Genomic DNA, 18,675 nt, shown 5'->3' on the forward strand with positions numbered 1-18,675 from the left:
TAATTTAATGTTTCCTTTCAAATACGTGTATTTGATAGGCGATCACAGTTCTATACCAATATTCAATTCAATTAATTCAATTCAATTAATTTATTTACGTGTTTGCCAACAGCAAGAAGCCAATTACAGGCAAACACTGATAATATATACAATAATAGTGAAATAATAATGGATAATAGTAAACAAACGGATTAACTAAACTTATACATGTACAGTATTAAATGTAACTGCCAAGTACAGGCAAACCCAAAATAGAAACAATATTAACACAGAGCAAAAAATGAAGAAATATAAATAAAAACAAATAATCCACCTAGGGAACACTAATATAATTGTAAGACTTTAAAAAATATAAAAAGACAGATAACGAAGCTAGATCATCTACAAGACAATCTATCTAGATCATTACCCTTGTTGAGAACGTGTCAATGAATATAAGTGTGTTGCACAATAATTATATTTAGACTGCCTAAAAATCACAGACATCGAAGTGTAGTTATTTTCTAATTACAGAAGAACCCACTACAGGTCTGTGGTAACAAAATACACCAAGACAGTGACCATCTTACACTTAATAAACAATGACAAAGATCGGCAGAAATCTCACTGTTTGTTTCAGTTGTTAAGGACAATTACAAACATGTCATTGGAGTAATAGCTTAGTCTCACGTTCCTACAACAGAATCAATCAACTCACAGTAACCACAGCAGCTATCATAACTAACAGAGTGAATGCATCAATTCTTTATGATGTACTATGCCATCACGAATTCTATTATGTATACAGGAATCTAACTGGCAGTGTATTCATTATTATGTTAGGAGTGAAAATAAATCAAGTCGTGTTTACATTTGCCATAAAGTATTTGATCGCTTGTTTTACTGGAAAATGATTGCTAGAATAAAGCCATCAAAGTGTAATAACGTTTGATGTTTTCGTGAGTACTCGTACATTTCTGGGTAATGGATCTGAGTGGTTCATTGATAACAACCACTTTGTTTAAATTGGGCATGAAATCTTTGTCAAGCACTGAATTATTGCTGAGATGTCAATCTGATATGTTAAAAGATGGATACGCTATGGACAAAGAAACTGAGACAGTGTGCTTGGTTTCATTCTGCAGTAGGTAGGTTGATCCTATTGTTTGCACTAAGATCGAATATAAAATTCACCCACGAAAGAGCCAACTGTCTTCGAAAGGGGCAATAATTATTTCTAACAGACTAAATAAAGATGTCTTCTGAAATGTTTCGCAGTGTCTAGAAAGAGTTTACCGACGTTTCAAAGTTTTTTGTTGCCTTCATCAAGGGTGATTGCTCATCGATCTGCTGAGGTAGTAAATACTTCTGAAACGTCGATAACTTCTACCAGAGATCATGGCGCAACTTTCCAGAAAACAACCAAATTTATATTAGTCGCCGTGATATCCTAAAATACCACCGAATATAGTTGTTTCATTGTAGACCGGTGAGATATCAGATACAGATTACAAGTTAACGTAAACATCAGATATCATACGATGGTCCTGTACTTAGTAACCACCGCCATTACAATCATCTACAAAGTTCTTGTGATAGCGTATGAGTTAATATCACATATTCCTATTATGAAAAATTAATTATTTCTTAAATAGAAAGAATGCGACTTTAACGTACATACTCTTATAACATCTCTGGACCAGTGATGTGATGACAATCGAAAGGTTATTTTTTCAAACAGGACGCCTGAAATGTGTTGGAACTTGTAATTTAAATTTTATACTTAATAAAGGAATATTTCTCTCTATTTTAACACTGTAATCGAAGTAACTAATATTTCGTATTAATATTACCAGAGCACAATTAGGCCTACCAGTTTCCATTTTAAAATAGCAGTCCCTCCTAGCATAAGGTTAATTTTTGAAGATGCCTGGATTTAGAATACTACCACTTACTTCTCTTATGCTAAATATTTAATGAAATAATATGTTCAAATTTGTGTAAAGATGTCTGAATGAACAAAATGCACGTACAAGTACTAACGTGTAAGAACCAAAAAGTCCTAAGACTTGAGGCTTTCGAGACGACAAAATGCAATTACATCCCTTCAATAACTTAAAGTGGCAATTCACATGTGGATTCTTTTATTTAGATTACGTTTTATTTGGAATAATTTAACTTATTGTATTGAGTGGGAGAAAAACTTTGATATTTTAAAATAATATGAACAGAAATGTAAACGAATTTTTAGCGCTGTGATAACGAGAGCGTAATTTTCATATGGCATTTACATTTTACTGGGGTTAATAGTATTCGGTTGGCCCATGTAAGAATCAAACTTCCTCCCTGATGGTCTACCACATGAGTAAGTTTTATTTTTAATACAGTTATAGATGGTGTACTTGAACTGTTAATTATTCGACGAAGTTGTCTGTGTAAACGGTGGATACAAACATTATACGGTACTGTATCGGACATGATAATAATGCTTAATGGTGCATCTGTGATGGCACAGATGTGTGCGGAAATTAGTTATTTGTGGATAGTTTTTTTTAATGGGATTTCCATGTGAAATTGCACAGGGAATATTTGCTTTGAGATTTATGTACAATGCAAGGCTGGCGGTAAACAGTGGGCGCTTTATCGGGTTTTAAAGAAACTTCCAGAAAGGCGATGTCAAGACTTATCATCAGATATTTGTGGTCACATTGTCATGGCGATCGAATTGTGTATTTCTTTAATAAAAACGTTGATATTAGTTATATGTAGCCAAATCTATGTTTTAAAATAAATTCAATTTTGTAGTTTTTTGGAGATGTCTTTAACGCGGCATTTGTCCGCCATTTTAGATAGGGCTAAAATGAACCAAAATTTAAAACACAATTGTAATCACAGTTAAAGCTTAGTTTACATTAAATGCAACGAGCGACCCATCTTTAGGGTTACAACTATTATATTACCGCTGTTACACAAAGATTTGACCGAATGAAAAAGTAATTTGACTTTTTTTCATTGTCTTCTGTAATCGGCAGATTGAGGCGACTACAGTTTCTATTCTAGTCCGTTTATTATTTTAACTTTACTAATTTACTGGTGCGTATGGCAGAAGAATTAATTAGGGGTACACGGAGCGAGTCTGACTGTAGACTAAGTGAGGAATAATACCAGTGCATCAGTAAAATGAAGACAAAGTAAAACCTTACAGACATTAGATACGAAATGGCAGCTTCTCAAACAATTCTGATTAAGAAGATTTCTGTCTTCTGGGTTGTTGCGCTGTGTAGTCTGGTCGATGTTAACCAACGTTTCAGAGGTCATACTGCCTCCGTCATCAGAGTATGAAGATTTCTGTCTTCTGGGTTGTTGCGCTGTGTAGTCTGGTTGATGTTTACCAACGTTTCAGAGGTCATACTGCCTCCGTCATCAGAGTATGAAGATTTCTGTCTTCTGGGTTGTTGCGCTGTGTAGTCTGGTTGATGTTTACCAACGTTTCAGAGGTCATACTGCCTCCGTCATCAGGGCGATGAGTATGAAGATTTCTGTCTTCTGGGTTGTTGCGCTGTGTAGTCTGGTCGATGTTTACAAACGTTTCAGAGGTCCTACTGCCTCCGTCATCAGGGCGATGAGTATGAAGGTTTCCGTCTTCTGGGTTGTTGCGCTGTGTAGTCTGGTCGATGTTTACAAACGTTTCAGAGGTCATACTGCCTCCGTCATCAGGGCGATGAAGATTTCTGTCTTCTGGGTTGTTGCGCTGTGTAGTCTGGTCGATGTTAACCAACGTTTCAGAGGTCATACTACCTCCGTCATCAGGGCGATGGTTAACATCGACCAGACTACACAGCGCAACAACCCAGAAGACAGAAATCTTCACACTCATCGCCCTGATGACGGAGGCAGTATGACCTCCGAAACGTTGGTTAACATCTACCAGATTACACAGCGCAACAACCCAGAAGACAGAAATCTTCATACTCACAGCTGCGAAAATCTCAAATCACACAATTCTGATTAAGATTAATTTTACGGTTATAACCAGAAATTTGTTGTAGTGAATTTAAGTAAGCGAATTAATCCTCGGAATAATATAGTACAAAGCAGGAGTTTAATTTGCTTTACCATAACTCTCATAAGAATTTCGTAAAAGTTGTGTATAATCTTCAACTCAAATCATGTATAAGAAGTGTTAGATGTTGAACTATTCAAACACAGGTTATAAACAACTATTAATATGTTGTCAATATTGGTCTTCTGGGGTGTAACACCACGAGGACTTCGATTCCAACATTTCGGAGGAACATACTACCTTCATTTGAAGAACTATTAATGAAGGTTATGTTTTCGTGAAATTTTATACTACCTACAAGTACACACGAAGTTACAAGAGCAACACCGCCCTGAAAAATAAATATATCACGTAAAAATGACTCTTTGAATAGAAAATACTAAGAAATTAAATAACTGTCTGTCGAAGCCTTGACGTTTCTTTTAATTTGAGTGATACAGTTTGGTGGATGAATCACGGCGCTTGTCTGTGACGGCAACGCAGGATACGTAAGCCTCCGAGTCAGGGACGCGAGTTCGCGGCGACTGGGGCGTCCCTTCCCGTTACTCAGAAGTCCCGAGCGTCGGAGTTGGAGAAGAGACGGGACCTGAGGTTTGAAGGTGTACTACAAGAACTCATAACGGGCCTTCTGTCTGTCGTCAACAAAAACTGGTGTGCTGGTGCATTTATATTCTCAACCAGATGAGAAGATATGATCCTTTAAAATAATTATCTATTTGCACGCAAGAATATTTATGTGACTTACAGCATTGGTGATAATTAAAGAGTGAGATAATTTTCTGAAACAGATTATAATGTTTTTATGGAACTTTTAAATGGAATTGAATTAAATAAAAGAACAATAACTTATAAAAAGACGCAAAAATTAAGTTTTGTAAGCTAAGAATGTAACAGATGGAGAAAATTGAAGAACTAATTTTTATTTTACTGTCATTTATAATAAAATGTGAGTGTGACAATCTGTATAACAAGAACATTTATAAATAATTTTATAACAAAACGAAATGAAACCACAAAACTTTCCCCTCTCAGAACAAAGTTTAAGAATGGATGAAATAAATTCAGTATCCTCTCTAATTTTTTTTACTTTAGAAAACTACGTCTTTGAAAACAGTAACATCATCTGACATCAGCGTACCTTAGTTTGTCCTGTCTAATCCCTGTACGTTAGGCCTTATAGTACAATGAATTGTAGTGTCATGAAGTTAGCAATTGTCGAGTACTTTAATGTAGAAGTGTGGAACTCACATGGAAGGACTCGGAAAAACAAAGAAATTTAAATAACTGGTGGTGCATCCCAAATTCAAACCGGGGGCCTCTAGAATGAGCACGTTAGCTCTAACCTTAAACATTCAGTAAATTTGTCTGTTATTAACGTTTAAGAGACGATGTAGTAATGAATATTTGGAATATCTGGTTTATCTCCTTCGAAACAGCAATGGACTATCAGGTCGAGACATAAAGACATTTTAAACCGTCTCATGATACTATTTTGTTTGTTTTAAACACAAAATTCCTCCAGCGAAATCAGTTTTTTTCAACGTAACACAGCAAATCTTTAAAGCCGAAACTCGAAGATAAAATATTTAAGAATATAGTCCACAGCTGATATAAAATACAACATTTTACCATTACAAAGACCAATCATTTAATTCTGTTTAAGATAATAATTAGTATTTACAATCAGAATTATACAAAACCCATCAATTTAAATACGGATTTGTTGACTGTTAATGCAGCTGGTAGATATAAATCTATTCGGCTTTAAAGGGTTAAAGATAGTTTTGTCATATTTTTACACATCCTGTAGGATAGGTTCTAGGCTTTAGTTTAATGTCTTACAACAAACAATATTTACAACTGAAAAAAAATTATAGATGCCATAAAATACTGTACTAACGCCGACTCTGAACTTAAATATTTACAAACAGAAGAGAGAAAAAAAATGAATAATGCGACATATATCGATTTATAGGCCCTGTACCTTCAATGTATATGAAGGGAAGGAATGAATACACAAGGTGGCGTTCAGCTTGCTACAGCGAGTAAATACAGACGCTCAGACATTTAATTGACACCTGAGAGGGCGGGCTGGCTGCTGGCTGTGGAAGGTTCAATAAACCATATTTCATTCTGACTTTTGCTTTGTGTTGCCTACACTCATATACGGGAATTGGCCACGTCCGTATGCATCACCTCACGTGTCACAACACATAATTTTAAAATTTCTAAAACATTTGAATAAGCGTGGAAATCTAAGTTCCAACTTTTAATATTAAGCAAACGTGCTCTTTGCAAATATTCGTTCCTAATTGGCTCTGATCTTTATTTACTTTGGTAGAATCTTAGCAAAAATTTGAGGAGTCTGAAAATGGCTGTCTTCTGGGTTATAGCGCAGTGTTGACTGGTAGAACTTCACCGACGTTTCAGAGGTACTTGCTGCGTCCTGTATTATTATATATTAAGTGGAATGAAGGAATACGATGAACACACCAATGAGACGAAATTCATTAAGCGCAAATTGTGTCGAAATTTGTTCATTACTTGAGCAAACGTGGACGGGAAGACAATACCTCCCTCTTATGCGTTCATGGCACGCAGTGTATGCAGATTGTGCGTGAGGGCTGTGACCTGTGTGCTGAGACCCAACACAACCGCAGTTGGCAGGTTTTTGTGGTTCTGAGTGGGGGCTGGCGAAATCTAACAAAAATTGCTGTCAATAGAATGTCCTGGACAGGGAACGAAACGGAACACAACTTGTTCTGAACGATTTAACTCGTGATATCCACGAGTGGAAATGAGTTGCTGCCACAGTGCGCTTTGGGAGCAACAGGGATATAAGTCTCGTCTCCTTTCGCAGGCCGTATAAGTGGAATATACAGGAAACTTTATTCCAAAACGGGGTTTTCCCAACGCGGCTTCGATTATACGCGTTAAAGGAAATGAGAAGAATTATTTGCCAAAGGAGAGATTTCCAACTACACACGCCAAACACTTTCTATTAGCACGCGAAAAATGCTATTGCTGTGTATAAAGCTAAAGATGGTTTAGTTCTGACTTTTACGTATTTACAACGAACTTCGATTATTTTGTTCAAAATATTTAAGAGTGAAAATGTTCAGCTGTCATCCAGCGATTGCTTCATCCCGCCTCACAAACTGCATGTAACCCCTTTTGCGCTGTTACCGTGTTAACTCGGGTCGTATTGCTCTTTCGTATTTTAATGTCTATGATCATGCTCTTTGCATTATGAAATCAAAATTTAAATAAAAATATGATAACGAATAAAAAAGAAACTGCGATTTTATGACATTAGACGAGAAAAGAATTTTCGCTGAATTATCAGCAGCAGTTGGTCTAACATTCTGTAGACATTTCCCGATAAATTTTTACAAAATTTATGCATAAATAAATATAATTACAGCGTATTGATGATTTGTTATTCATCTATTTATTTAACCGCGATCCCGTATCCCCATTATCACCAATAGAAATTAAATTCATTTAACGCGGATTTACTAAATCCGCTTTCGAGAAACGTACTCCCCCCCGGTGTTGGAAGAAGGTTTAACGTAAATTTAACGCAAATGAGCGCTTTTCTTGCTAATTCTGTCCTTCTTGTCTTCGCTGTTAATACAAGGTAACCTATAATTATTTCATGATCGTTTTCCAAAAAACGTTTTGTTGCACGTATTTATAATTTGGATGTATCCGAGAATGACGAAGAGATGATGACGGGGAGGAGGGGTGGGTGAAGAGAAATGAATGATTTTTGGAAAAATGGACAAGTAATTAAGTCGATACAAAGAACCAAAGCACACACAAAGTACGGGAAGTGGCTAAAAGTGATTAAATTTATTGTCTTCAGCTTAACTCTTAAATTTGTTTAATTTCTCTACTTTTATTTGTATTGCGTCAGAGTTTACCTTTCATAGGTTCTTTGCTGTTGGCAGAAATTCTAAAAAATAAAATAAATTAATTTAATTAATTGAGTTACTATAATTTTTATTTTTTCAAGCATGTAAGTCGGCAAAGTTCCATAAGCAGGGAAAATTTCAAATTTATCTGACGCTTGTCATGACGTGACGTGTCTCGTCACAACATTACAGCGAATAGGCATTCCACTCAAAACGCCAGCTAATCGCCATCTTGAGATTGATGACGTTGCGGGTCAGGTGACACGCCGGAAATGGCGTCACTTGATGGATGGCCTGTTAGTGAATTCAAGAATCGTGTGATTTATTTCGTAACCTGTCATTATGTTCATGCACTTTGTCTCATGTGAAATATGAAAAATAACAGCGTCCGGAAGAAAAATGGCTGTAACAATTTATGTGGAATCTTCAGGTGCATCTGGCAAGTGGAAAAATGACTTGGGTGAAATAACGATCTATGTACGGCTGCTTTACTATAGAAATTTTAAAACAGTAACATCACTGTATTACATGCATTAACTGAAATAAAATGGTAGCGGAAGATTGTAAAGTCTGTTTCATGCTAGAATACACAAGTTATCCACACCTAACCTAACCTAACCTAACCTAACCTAACCTAACCTAACCTAACCTAACCTATCCTAACTTAACCTAACCTAACCTAACCTATCCTAACCTATCCTAACCTAACCTAACCTAACCTAACCTAACCTATCCTAACCTAACCTAACCTAACCTAACCTATCCTAACCTAACCTATCCTAACCTAACCTAACCTAACCTAACCTAACCTAACCTAACCTAACATTACAGAATCTAATTTAGCCATATCTAATCAGGAACATGACTCATCGTCGTGATGAAAGAAGCACGTCTGAAACGTCGATAAACGTCTGATAGACGACACGGCGCAACTTCGCAGAAGACAGCCATCTTAATAGTCGTCAAAGTGAGAATATGAAATCTCACTAAATAAAAGGAAATTTTTAAAATGAATTTGTAATGTAAAGAAACTTACTGCTTGCAGAGGGGGGCATCGAAATGTTTGAAATTCATTCTATTCTGTCCGAGCTCGATAAGAGAACGTAAGAAATACAAATCTAAAGTAGGCGTATATAATGCGACAAACACAGGTAAGTAAGTAAGGTAAATTAGTAAAAATGGATACATTGATACTGAGGTAGGGTAAAGGGTAAAGGAATGAAAACAACGGAGCCACGGCGTAAATATGGCACAAGCCGCCCTAACATTCCGTGATTTAAAATGCTATACATTATATGAACGAGATTACACTTACTTTATGACAAAATCTGTAATCACTATGCAGTAAATCTCTGTGATGCTGATTAATTCTGTCGACAACAGAATTTATGACTCTGAACTTCTCCTGCTCAGTGGGCTATTAGCCTTATCTGCTTTCTATTAGCGTTATCAGTAAAAGTTTGATATCTTTACGTGTCACAAATGAACATCAAAAATAATAAAACACACACATCACAAAAACGGATTCGGAAACCTACGTAATGGCGAGGCACGTGTCATGCTAAGTTTTTTTTGCAATATTGAGATGGATGTGGTCACTTAGGGCACCTAGTGTTAATGGGCGGATAATATTAAAATGGGGGGTGTTCTGTGACAGTGTGTGGAACAGGTAACTGACTCATGAGAGAGTTCAGTGGTAATTAATGTGAAATGGTTAATAAATATTCTGATTCCATACAGGACGAGAAATATCTAAGTCTGAAGGTTTCTGACAACGCTGCTTTATTTTATGTAGAATTGTTCTTTCCGTACTTTTCCATTGTCTAAATTGCAAAAACATTTTAATACACAACATCCAAATCAGAGGCTCAACCAAGGGACCCAAAAGATATATTTATTTCGTACCTGAAGAAGGAAACATAATCTATTTCCTGAAAAGTTATAGTTCTATAATTTTACGATAAACAAAGTCCAACAGAACAATTTTACAGAGAAATTTCTAGCTGAGCGAGTATTAGATTTTCAAGAAAGAATTTTACTTCAATAAACACATTTTAATTGGAAATTACGTATTCCAATGTGGCGTACGAAAATAGCTACGCTCACCAAGAAATGACATCAAATGCCAATTTTAAGTGTCTTAAAGCTGAATAAACACGCGGTATTGATCATGTCCATCGACTTCTACCATCTGATTTAAAATCACGGATAAATCTTAGTTCCTTCATGCGCCCATAGAGAGTTCTGTCTCTCCCTCGCTCCTACTCTGACATTGCAATTTGCGAGATAATTGCGCCCTCATCTCGTGGTTCAATTGTTCGGCTACGTCCTACAACCAGGCTTCACCTTTCTACTGCTGCCATCTGGGCTACATCCCCTACACTCACGAAAGAGGTTAAAAAAAGAAAAGAACATCGGCCTGCGATGGTAAATCTCAGACCCCAGTTCTGATCCATTTAAAAATTAAATTATACTTCAATGATAATATCTAGAAATGCGTGTTTCTGGTAGATTATTGGAAGGACAATACACGAATTTTAGATTGGTAACTACCAGACGTTTCGAAAGAATTAACTCACTACTATGTTGAATTTGCAACTACGAAATGTTCTGAATAATCCTATCATTGCCATCACAAAATTATAACTAAAGACGTTTCGGAGGTACCCAATAATTACAGTGTTACAACGGTAACTGCAGACGCTTGGGAGGAACTCCATCATAATCACTGTCGTGGTGTCGTGGTAACTAAGGACGTCTGAGAACTAAAGTACTTGTCCTAACCTGAAGATTAGGAGAAAGGAGCTTCCTTGGACATGCCAGCAGTGTTTACCATTTGAAAATGATTCGAAAACCAAAACACCTTACAACGAAGTCTAATATTTACGTCGGGGACGAACGTCCTCGTGGTTGCAGTAGTTGTTGTATTTGTCCGGAGATCACGAGCCACAGAATGAGACACAGTTGTGCTCCAGTTTCAATTCATGCACTGAAGTTTGCACACCAAGCCTTGAGTTTCATCTTTTTAGAGTTAAGTTTCCCGTGTACCTTCTTCTGCATTTATGTCAGTACGTGCATGAGCGGTTTATAACCCACTTGTCTCTTTTTATCGACTGAAATCCTTCTTTCATTTACTTTAAACTTATGCTGACATTATTATTATTATTATTATTAACATGTAATATACCTAAAAGTGTTTAGAGATTTAGGGATATGATATTAAAATTGAATAACAGCAGTAATTTTGTGACTTACATTAGATAATTTTTAATTTCTACTACAGAAATTATACCAAGAGACAAAAAGGAAAACCTTTTATAATTTCCTTTAGATGCTCAAGAAAATATTAATTTTGTATTGTAGTAAGCAAATCTGTTAGTTAGTAAAGACGGGAGGCCTTATTTATCATAAATAGGCTAGAATTTGGTGTCTGTGTGTAGTTTTCCATATGACTGTAAGGTACCCATATTAAAGCACAGTACCTTTACACACAGAGTAAAACGTTAATTCCACAGAATTTCGAAATTGAAGTAGGCCTGTTTAGAGAATTTGCTCTGGTGTTACTCTGCCCATCACGTACACACATGGCAAATGACCCACCTGAGATCGCACCCGGGCCTTCGTCTCCACCCAACTGACTCGCAACTCGGCTACTAATTTGCATTCAGCTAATGGATGTCTGTTTATACCACAGGGACCTACATTACAGAATATGTGTAAAGTGTTTACTTTTTTGTTGTTATTATTGGCTACGAAACTTCGCAGTTTTCAGGTTTTTACCAACATTTCGGAGCTCCCATCTTCAGGGTAGAAGACAGAGGACACAGGATATTTCAAAACTTTGGCAACTACCTACAAGACCACACTGACTGGTAAATTAGAAGACCTTAATTAAAAAAGGTTCGCCATTGAACAAATCTTAAATCTTATAAGAAATATTCATCTTCAGTGATCAACTGACCTGTCCTTTCATGTACTTAAAAGACTAAAAACCGAATAACAAAGATTTATATATGACGCACGATATATCATCTTAGTATCTAACTTGTAAATCGAGGACAAACGTTTTACAGAAAAGGATATGACGATCGAGTCATGGTTGTACAACCGTTGAATCTTAAATAAAAAATTACCACTATTACTTTACAGGTTCGCGATGTCACGTAGGTGTAACCATTCGATATGCTGTGGGTTTAAATTCCGTTATTAACTTTGTTATACTAAGTTTTGTGGTTCCTACAAGAACCAACCTTTTTAATTGGCATGCGAACTACTTTTCCTCTGGGTGCGGGAATAATCCGATGCTGAGTTTGCAATCCTGCAAGAGTCATAATTACAGATAATCAACATGCAATGCAGTTAGTAGAGGGTACTTGTGTGAGCAGTGGAACTTACCGCAAGTAGGTTGGCAGCCCTATCTTTGCGCCGAGAATATTCGATTATTTTCACATCTCTCCGTCTGAAAAAGAAAACTTAGGTAAAAAAAAAATTACCCCAGAATATTTATTTAGAGATAATATTAACCAAGTTGTAATAATATTAGTTCTACGTTAGCAAACACTATTCTGGTAACTTATTATGAATCACGAAATAGATTAATTCTTTGGATACGAAATAAACAAAGACAATTTATTTATTAGGGACGAGAGAAATAGGATCTTGTTATCGGAAGGTTAACGGGCAATGACTAATTGTCCTTCAAGTAAGGATAATACACGAGTGAAGACAAGGGGACAAGTAATACGAATTTGTTAATAGTGATTATGAATTATTTTTACATTATTTCAAATCCTAGTAAACTTAATTAATTTACTTTATTCTACTGCAATCTTCAGTCACGACGTTACCAGTCAAACGGAATCTTGAAGACAACACGAAATGAAATAATTGCAATAAAAAAACTTGTAATGGAAAAATACTGCAAATTAATATAAACAGGACAATCGACGAACTGAAAGAGAACAACACTTATATTTGTCACCTGGCAGTTAGTTACAAAAGAGATACGACAATTAATACAATGATAGGACCAGCATTGCGTGCCATCTGCACGCCATCATCCCCTCAGACGTACTAACATTTCAACACGAATTTATCACACAAAAAGATACCCGACAATCATAGCATACAAGTCAGAAATAATTACAGGTAGAGAATATACTTTCCTCGTTTCAAAGTAAACCGTATTTAACCTGTCTAATTAGACATAATAACAGCAGAGGGCCTTGAAACGTACAATAATATGTCACATCTCTCTGAAATAGTAAAATTGAATTAGTTCAAGTTAAAAGAAATACTTCTGTAACAGTGTTCTTCAAAACAACCATTTCGTGAGCTACGAGCTAAAAATTGAAGGACAAAACACACCCACAGACAGAAACCAAACTCTTTGTTACCATTAACTGCAGAATACATGTACATTTAGAGTCCTTGCTTTCAAACCTCGTCTTTGTTAAGGAATCCTGTACCTTTAGAATGTTCTGACAAACCCATCCTTATATATTTTAAAGAGTAAACAAGAAATATTCTTCTCGTAAACAGTTGAACACATATTCCATCGTATTGCATTTTTATCTCTCACCTTCAATTTTTAAACTGCAGTTACTTTCTAACCTGAAATATTTTTATCTCAAAGCATCCATTTCATGGCTCAGCCTTTAGATATACGAATTCTGCTTTAACGCTGTTCCAAAATTCTCGGCGCTTGACTATAATCAAATTTACTTTTTCTTTCCGTGTTACAGGAGACACGGAATACATGCTTAAACTGGAATATATCCAATTGGTAGGTTTATTTACGATATATCTAGAAATATATAGTTAATCAGCAACTTTAAAATCACACTTTTATTTCCATGTCTACTGCATTTGGTCCCATAAACTGCACATTAACACAAGTGCTACACTTAGCCACGACATTTAATAACTCCGTTTTCCGCATTTATGGCTTTTGTACGACGCTCAGAACAGAGACAATTACCTTAAACATTAACTAATTCGCCTTCGGGCTCAATGGAGATGCGCTGTGTTCTATTTGAGTTACGAGCTAAATTTTTCGCACGCTATCCATAAAAACTTTCCCTATTGATTTAAATTAATTATAATTACCCCTTTTCTAAGGATACCACGGTCCGAAATTATCAGCGGTCAGAACGCTGGCCTTGTAATCCTGGGGTCTCGGGTTCGATTCCCGGCGGTGCCCGAATTTATAACTTGTGTTGGGCAAAGCCGTGGTCTAGGCAACACGGAGTTTTCCTCCGTGGCATCCCAACAATTACTCCATTCACACACAGAAGAAGGCAATGGCAAACCACTTCTGGATCATCTGCCAAGAACGTATATAAACAGGTCCCAGTCCGAGAAAAGGATGGAAGGATCCTGTTCATATGGACCTGTCATAAGACAGAACACTAAATAAAAATAATAATAATAATAATATGTTTATAATGGTGATGGCTGCAGTGAGTACTCAGAAACGTCGTTGAACTTCTACCAGACTACACAACGCTACGACCCAGAAGACAGCCATCTTCAGACTCAGCTTCGGGGAAACCTCAAACGTCACTAAATTTATCTGATTCTGGACAAGATATAACAGCGGGTTCTTATAAGAACGGCATTGACCTTACGGGTTCCAGAAAATTTCTGTAATATTTTGAGTTGATCCTCGAAGAGGACTCTTGCTTTGTAGCGTTTATTTAAGACGGCAGATTTAGGAACGCAAACTAGACGTGTGCAGACCGCAAGGCGCCATGTCTACACGTCACGAATTTAAAGTTTTAACGATGAATGAAAACAAAGTTGGAGAACATTTGCCCCGCACGGAAATTAACCATCATTTCAACGACTGCTTGTCACGGCAGAGCTTAGTAACCGGAACGACATCTCCTGTAATATGTTTACAAAGAAATCATTGGCAACACTGAACAGATACAAAAATAATTGAAACAAGTAAAAGAGTCTTTATTTCTAATAGATAAAATTAATGTTCTTTTTAAGTTTCAAAGGCTTCGTTCACTCGTCCTTATGATAAGAACAATGACAATTAAAGTCTTAGAATGGTAAGAAGTGATAATTTGGGACAATGGAATTTTAGGCTTCGAGTTAATTTGTGGTAAGACAGGTAATTTTTTTTTTATTTATTGTTCTGTCTGACGACAGGTCCATATGAACAGGATCCTTCCATCCTTTTCTCGGACTGGGACCTGTTCATATACGTTCTTGGCAGATGATCCAGAAGTGGTTTGCCATTGCCTTCTTCTGTGTGTGAATGGAGTAATTGTTGGGATGCCACGGAGGAAAACTCCGTGTTTCCTAGACCACGGCCTTGCCCAACACAAGTTATAAATTCGGTCACCGCCGGGAATCGAACACAAGACTCCAGGATTACAAGACCAGCGTTCTAACCGCTAGACCACCGTGGCTAATATTATCAACATAATCATCTTTATTGTGAGAAATTCGTGAAACATAATAGAAAGAACTGAGGAACATGAGTTGGGAATAGAAATTCAAGTGGTATACATAGTTACCACTGACCTATAAATAACAAAACAAGTTGAAGTGTCTTAATGCCCTTTGCAGTAATCTTCAGTTATTAGAACTTTAAAATATTTCGTACATTCTGCATTGCAGTAGCTAAAAATTAAAATTTCCAGCACTGGAAGATCATTGACTGTACTTCGGGACGTATATTCTTGTCTGTATTTGGCTTATAGCATTTTGTGTAAATGACGTCACCATCATTCTACGCCAATGAGAAAGCTCTAATAAATTAACTCACTCACCAGCCGGCACACCGAAACTACTCCGCGCAATAACGACGTAAGTGAAAATCTACGCGGCAGCTCAGAGAACGGTGGGATTTGAGGTTCTAATTGCATTGAGTACGAAAATAAAGAATAATTTTGGAGTTGCATAATTAAACAAGTTGGAACGCCATTGATGTGGTATTTAGATGAAGATTAATATAATTACATAATTTTATTACACATTTTTTGAAGAAAAAAAAATATAAATTGAAAGCATAATGTGGATTTAGCTATTATCTATATGTCCATATGATTTATCTCCGAAACTACGATACAGATTAAGAAGAAATTTGGTATCGGCGATAAGATAAAATCGATTACATCAGAATTAGAAGTACAAAGAATAAACACCAATGAAGATGGCTGTCCTCGCCGCTTTAAGAATCTGAAATCTAATACAGATATTATAACTGATCACAAACAAAACTTGCAGATAATTACAGCTTATGGACATGAGGACGACAAAAGATAATTTAAATACAGAGGAAATTCGTGATTTATGCAGGTCACCTAGTGTTTTCAGGAAAGTAAAATTCATGTGCCCAGAATGAAGGACACAGGGACTTCGCACAGAATTTGATGTTAGAAAATTCCCACTAGAAATACCAAGAAAGGTTGTGAGGACACTCTTAAGATACATTAATGAGACAAGGAGGTGTTTGGAACTGACTTAGGTCGTTCAAAATGTAGGATTCTTATATTCTTATTCTTGATTACGCCGTCTCCTTTACAGGAGGTTGGCGACAGGTCCATATGAACAGGATCCTTCCATCCTTTTCTCGGACTGGGACCTGTTCATATACGTTCTTGGCAGATGATCCAGAAGTGGTTTGCCATTGCCTTCTTCTGTGTGTGAATGGAGTAATTGTTGGGATGCCACGGAGGAAAACTCCGTGTTGCCTAGACCACGGCCTTGCCCAACACAAGTTATAAATTCGGGCACCGCCGGGAATCGAACCCGAGACCCCAGGATTACAAGGCCAGCGTTCTAACCGCGAAGTTATATCTTCCTTTCCCCCCGCAAACTTCGTTATGAGAAATTTCTGGCATTCAGTGACTTAAGCCACTTCAGCACGGACATGAGAAACCAGTTTATCGACATCGGAACAGCGTAAGCCAAGGCATAATTCGAACTGTGGAATAAAAACTCATTGTGTTCCGCCTATAAGCTGAGGCAAAGCTCCGTAATGTTTCGTCCTTCCTACCACCAGAGTCCCGGCCCACCTTATCTGCATGGAGCTCACACACCCACCAAGGAGGCCATGGCCGGCCATAATAAGCATATTGGAGCTCTCTGCACCCCCCCCTACCCACCTTGCATGATACCCGGTCACCATTGGCACCGCGGGTTTGATTTTTTAAATACGGGGAGGGGTGCGGTTTCAGGACATGAAATTTAAATTGCTTCTAAGTACCCGATTAAGATAAAAATAAGAGTCCGAGGCTTGCGGTTGGTTGGAATTTGTATTTGTTGTTTATTTGGACTGCGCTGTCAGTCGCTCAGAATGTACAGCGTCGATGAATAATGAATTGGAAAGGATGTGGAAGGAAGGGGTCGTAGCCTTATGTAAGGTAACATCCCGGAAATATGCTAGAGAGAATGAGAAAAACCACGAAGAACCTCGTACAGACTGGTTGTTCTATGAGCCCAGATTTGAATCAAAAATACCCAGAATACGAACGCCTGGTAATCGGGCAAGACTTGTAAAGGCAGAGACATGATTAATTTTTCAAATATAAAAAAAACATTTATTTATTTATTTGTCTGGGTGACTGTAACTTCCATTACGCTGTAGCCATTTAAAGTAAAATGGAATCGATATTTCAAGGTGGGGAACAGAAACTGACCCCATCACCCGACAGTTTTAGAGACCACATTTGGGTCTATTCTAAGTTCTCGCAAACTTTTCCTTCTATTCAGGTACTCCAACCAAACTTTTGTAGGCATTTCTGAACTCCCACATATGTGTTATAAATCCCACTCATCATAAATTATGAAGATTTTCCATATCCTACTCAGGTACAAACATTATATCAGCACTTCATTATCAAAATCCTAAATCGATGTTTCCCCATAACGTGAGATATCAAATTACACTAAATGCAAAATTATTATTGTAGTCATACGCTTATTAGCCTATCCTGTAATCGAAGCCTATTTCAATTAGGTCCCATTACATGATTCTCATTCCATTTTTCGGGACTCGGAGATAATTCCTTTCGTGATTTGCTTATTATCGATACTACAAAACTTAAGACGGAGCACGGAGTTTATTTACGCTAATTTTATTTGAATCAAAACTAAACTGCCGTTCGAAAAACGTCTTCTATCCCACTCTGACCCGACAGATGACTTTTCGCGTCGTAACAGCTCATTAGAGCTGAGGGTTTGAGGCTGCAGTGCTTGGGTTCGATCCTTGGCAGAATCATTAGTAACGTACTCTTCACCCAGATGCTCAAGGTCCATAAATATATAAAGCAGCTGGAGATTGAGGTTAAGAATGTGTGGAATTTTTCTAAATGTATTATTGACGTCAGAGGAAAACAAAACCAGTAGTCATACCCATATATTCTGTAATTGTAGTAATGGACATCTGCAGGTTCCACTCACTGTATCTTGTCCTTGACGTAGGTACATCCCATCATGCAGGACACAGGCATCACACATAATGATTATTATAATAATGAGCACGTTGTAAGGTTTGTTACAGGGCGCAACCTCGCAGTCATGTCTCGGCATTCCATGCGACAGTGGCGTATGTACACAGCGAAATGCTTATAGTGGTACTGTTCAGAATGATTAGGACCCCACACTACAGACTATTACTCCCGTAAACGTCTTTACTGCATTGTTTGTTTTGTACCCTAAATATCACATGTTTTATAAAAACTCTTAAACTTACAT

General features: G+C 37.0%; 1 long non-coding RNA gene across 1 annotated transcript in view; it reads right to left on the reverse strand.

The window, feature by feature from the left end:
• The window catches only part of LOC110838957 (uncharacterized), a 95,370-nt gene that overhangs the window by 31,384 nt on the left and 45,311 nt on the right, over positions 1-18,675 (reverse strand). The window contains exon 2 of the long non-coding RNA XR_015538721.1: positions 12,355-12,418. This is a non-coding gene — a long non-coding RNA (uncharacterized LOC110838957). The remainder of the gene's footprint in view (positions 1-12,354; positions 12,419-18,675) is intronic.

This window comes from Zootermopsis nevadensis, unplaced genomic scaffold (assembly GCF_977971745.1).
Source record: "Zootermopsis nevadensis isolate Lab colony 2312 unplaced genomic scaffold, Znev_1.0 Znev_ptg000050l, whole genome shotgun sequence".
NCBI classification, from domain to species: domain Eukaryota; kingdom Metazoa; phylum Arthropoda; class Insecta; order Blattodea; family Termopsidae; genus Zootermopsis; species Zootermopsis nevadensis.